We start from the raw sequence: 5,065 nt of genomic DNA, 5'->3' as shown, positions 1-5,065 counted from the left end.
AAAACAAAACAAAACAAAACAAAACAAAACAAAACAAAACAAAACAAACTTAGCTGGGATGGTGGCAGCTGTAGTCTCAACTACTCAGGAGGCTGAGGCAGGAGGATCACTTGAACCTAGGAGGTGGAGGCTGCAGTGAACCGAGATTGCGCCACTGCCCTCCAGCCTCGGCAACAGAGTGAGACTCCGTCTCAAAACAAACAAAAAACAACAACAAAAAAATCACACAAGAATACATGTCTTGCTTTTATTTTACACTGTATCAGTTACAAAAATCGTATGGATTATTTCATCTGCCAGATATTTCATCTGTCAGTTTTATCACACCTCACTTTCCATACTTACATCCTCTTAGTGGACAAATAACATCATTTTATTCATTAATGGATCTAGTTAATTTTTTCTTAAAAGTTTACAAAAAAAGATGATTGAATGTTAATGGGAAAAATATGAAGTAAACACCCAAATCTTTTCCATTAATCCCCCATCTTAATCTAGCTTCACATCATGGAACTCATTCAGAGTGGCTTATAAAACTGAGAGGACACATCTTTTTTTTTTTTTTTTTTTTTTAACATTATATTTGGTAAAAATGAGTTAAGAATGACTTTTTTTTTTTGAGACGGAGTTTCACTCTTGTTGCCCAGGCTGGAGTGCAATGGTGCAATCTCGGCTCACTACAACCTCTGCCTCCCAGGTTCAAGTGATTCTCCTGCCTCAGCCTCCTGAGTAGCTGGGATTACAGGCATGTGCTACCACGCCTGGCTAATTTTGTATGTTTAGTAGAGATGGGGTTTCTCCACGTTGGTCAGGCTGGTCTCAAACTCCTGACCTCAGGTGATCCGCCCGCCTTGGCCTCCCAAAGTGCTGGGATTACAGGCGTGAGTCACATTTTATATTTTTATTTTTTGTAGGAACAGGGTCTCACTATGTTGCCCAGGCTGGTCTCAAACTCCTGGCCTGAAGCCATCCTACCTTGGCTTCCCAAAGGGCTGGGATTACAGGTGTGAGCTACTGCGCCCGGCCTATTGTTTACATCTTTATGTCTATGTATACCTACGATTTCACTCCCACTTGTAAGTGGTTTTTTGTTTCTGTGATAATTTACTTAGGATAATGTTCCGCAGCTACATCCATGTTGCTGCAAAGGGAAGCCCCATTTTCTTTATCCAGTCCTCCGCTGATGGGCACCTAGGTGGATTCCATGGCTTTGCTATTGTGGACAGTGCTGCAATCAACATGTGAGTGCAGATGTATTTTTGGTAGAATAATGTATTTTCCTTTGGGTACGTACCCAGGACTGGGATTGCTGGGGTGAATGGTAGTTGCAGTTTTAGTTCTTTGAAAAATCTCCAAACTGCTTTCCACTGGGGCTGAATAATTTACATTCCCATCAACAGTGTATGAGCGTTCTTTCTTCTCTGCGACATTGCCAACATCTTTTGTTTTTTGACTTTTAAAGAGTAGCCAAGAATGACTGACTTGCTAGATGGTCACACAGTGTGCACACAAACAAACATTTATAAGATCGTAAATAAGGAACATTTCAGAAGCTTTGCTGAGTAAGGATAGTCATTGCAAAAAACAAGCTTCCAAAAATGGTTAACTAAAACTAGGAGGGAAAGATATTGTAATACAGGCAACTTACATTTGTGTGGCATGTTGGCATTCATCAAGCAAATTTCCATGTACTGTATTATGTACTTTTCATGTTAATGGTGAAAGTACCATTAATATGCTGTGAGGTAGGTTTTAAGTCCCATTTTATGGATAAACTGAGGCTCATGGGGTGACTTGTCTGAGTCCTTCAGCTGATGGGTATTGGGTTCCAACTGTGAAGGACAGGGACCAATCCAGGGATCTCTCCAGTATACCTGTGGGCAGTGTTGGGACAGGGCTTCTTTGCTACCTGCTGCTTTGTGGCTAAGTAAGCCCGCCTTGGCCTCAGGCAGCCTAGCTGCTGATCTCAGCTCTACCTCCTGCCATCTGCCGTGAGTCCTTAGGAAAGTATCTTAGCTTCTCTGAACCTCAAGTTTTTCATTAGTAAAAAGGGTGCAAAGAGTATCTGGCATATTGGATCATCAAGAACACTAAATGAGCTACTGTAAATAGAGCCCCAAGTGCAGTGCTTGACAGCTTACAGCACAAAATGCTGGCAATTATTACATTGTTATCCAAGTAAATCATAAAACTAATTGAAGGAAGTGACTAGGGGATGCTCTGTAGCCTCTGTGACACAAATGTTGCTCCATGAAGATATAGATTTTCAGTAATTTATTTTAATATTTATTATTTTATTATTTATTTTGTTTTGTTTTACTTTGAGACAGAGTCTCACTCTGTCGCCCAGGCTAGAGTGCAGTGGCATCCTCTTGGCTCACTGCAACCTCTGTCTTCCAGGTTCAAGTGATTATCCTGTCTCAGCCTCCCGAGTATCTGGGATTACAAGCATGTGCCACCACGCCTGGTTAATTTTTGTATTTTTAGTAGGGACGAGGTTTTGCCATGTTGCCCAGGCTGGTTTTGAACTCCTGACTTCAGGTGATCCTCCCACCTCGGCCTCCCAAAGTGCTGGGATTACAAGTTTGAGTCACTGTGCCTGGCCTGATTTTCAGTAATTCTGAAGCACAAAGTACTCAGGCTGTTGATGATTTCACCATCAATACAAGTAAGCAGTCAGCTTTGTTAGTGGTCTGTTGTTGTGCAGATGTAGAGAATTGATAGACAGCATGGAAGGAGAAAGGTACGCTTCATCGTGTGATGTGGGAACACATGTGTGTAGTGCTAGAAATACTAGTATTTAGTAATTTAGTATATTTAGTAAAATTTAGTAATTTTAGTATATAGTATTATTGAGTCAATTTTGTTCATAGTTTCACACTTACATTCTTGGACATTTCGACATTCAAATGCCTTGTGGGGAATTAGTAACATATCTCTAAGGTCTTGTCCAGCACTAACATTCCATGATTTCTAAAAACCACCCCAACACATTTACACAGCATCGCTGACCAACTTGCTTTGAAACGGAAAAAGTATGTTCCCATTTCATGCGGTTTTTTCCTATCCTACTGCAAAAATAGTTCTCCCGCTCAAATCTCACTTCAAATGTGGGTTTGAGGCATGATTTTTAAAGAGCTTCAAACATTGCCGTGGTGTTGGCAAGGATGCCGGGAGGGAGCCCTCCACAACATAGGACTCCACTCCTTTAACCTCTGCAAGGCGGGAGGAAAAGCACAATCGAAAGTCTCTGGAGGGGAAGGCATTGGTCTGCTTCAGCTAACTGAGAAAGGAGCTGAGCAACTGTAATCTGCTTCGGTCCTGAATCCTTTTTTCTCTTTACACAGAGTGGCTAGAAACAGACTACCCAATACAACTGGTGGTGTCCCTTCAGACCCAGGGACGCATGGCAGAACCAGAACCGACCAGTAGGTGGCGCCGTTGTAACACAACAAGCATTGACCTGGATTGGCGACTATTCTGAACCCGCTCGCAGTGGAACTGCCACTGGCTCTCTCCGGTGTCATGGGGTTCCCACAGGCCTAGCAGCTCGGAGCCCCAGGTCAGCAGCCAGTGAACAGCTGAGGATGATGATGATAAAATACAGGAAAAAACACCGGCACTTGCACCCTGGCAGTTACAGCTCTGTGATGGAAGATGTAACAGCTAAGGCAAATTAAATATATTTTCATTTAAAATTCATAATAAACTATTCTGAACATACATAAAATTATGTGTATGTATGACTATTGTAACAAATGCCTGATTTTTTTTTTTTTTTTTTTTGAGACAGAGTCTTACTCCGTTGCCCAGGCTGGAGTGCTGTGGCGTGATCTTGGCTCACTGCAGCCTCCGTCTGCCAGGTTCAAGTGATTCTCCTGCTCAGCCTCCCGAGTAGCTGGGGCCACAGGTGTGCACCACCACACCTGGCTGATTTTTTTGTATTTTTGGCCATGTTGCCCAGGCCTGTCTCAAACTCCTGAGCTCAAGTGGTCCTCTTGCCTCAGCCTCCCAAAGTGGCTGCCTAACTTGAATTTTAACACCTTGCCATGTTTGCATTAATGTTTTATTTCTTTTAATAATGATATGTAATTTTCTTTACAAATGTACGAGTGTATACTTTATTAAAATTATTTCTGAGTACCATGTAGATTTCTACCACTATTGTTATTATGAATGGGTTCTTTTTTCTTCACAGTCTGTTATTGGTGTATTTTTTGTGTGTGTGAATAAACTTTGAATTCCCTGAATGCTTTATCTAAATCTATTGAGATCATTACATTTTTCTCTTCCATCTTTGCATATGGGATAAGCCAGTTAATTTTCTCCTTTAGCACTGATCAAAAAAATTCTGTTTTTAAAAATAATATTATGGCCGGGCGTGAGGCTCACAGCTGTAATCCAGAACTTTGGGAGGCCGAGGCGGGTGGATCACTTGTGGTCAGGAGTTCAAGACCAGTCTGGGCAACATGGCGAAAACCCGTCTCTACTAAAAATACAAAAATTAGCCAGGCATAGTGGCGGGCGCCTATAATCCCAGCTGCTTGGGAGGCTAAGGCAGGAGAATCGCTTGAACCCGGTGGGGGATGGAGGTTACAGTGAGCCGAGATCGTGCCACTTCACTCCAGCCTGGGCGAAAAGACTCTGTCTTTTTATACTAACATGAGCATTTCCTCATCTTATTATAAACTCTGTAAGGCTGATCTGTGGGAACTACATTTTCCGCAGTGGAGAGACTAAACTTATTGCGCATTATCTCTTGTTTTGCTATTATAAATAAAAATACTTTTGGCATAAATTGACCCAATTAGATGCAAGCAAAGTATGTGATATTTTAAGGCCTCTGACGCCTGTTCTCAAGCTGCTTTTGTGAAAGCCGTGCAATTGTATACCATCACCATCACCAGCAATGCACGTCATCACTTCTTCACCAGCAAGACTTCATTAAAAACAATCCCCCAAACTACTGTCATCAGCACCACACCAGCAATGTGATAGGTGAAAAGCTTCAGGTTCATTTCTTTAACTTTTTTTCCCCATCGGATTGTTAACATGTTTAATTCCT

The sequence above is a fragment of the Piliocolobus tephrosceles genome, chromosome 5 (genome assembly GCF_002776525.5).
Source record: "Piliocolobus tephrosceles isolate RC106 chromosome 5, ASM277652v3, whole genome shotgun sequence".
NCBI lineage: Eukaryota > Metazoa > Chordata > Mammalia > Primates > Cercopithecidae > Piliocolobus > Piliocolobus tephrosceles.
The sequence above is the reverse complement of the archived record's forward strand: the minus strand, read 5'-3'. Positions refer to the sequence as shown.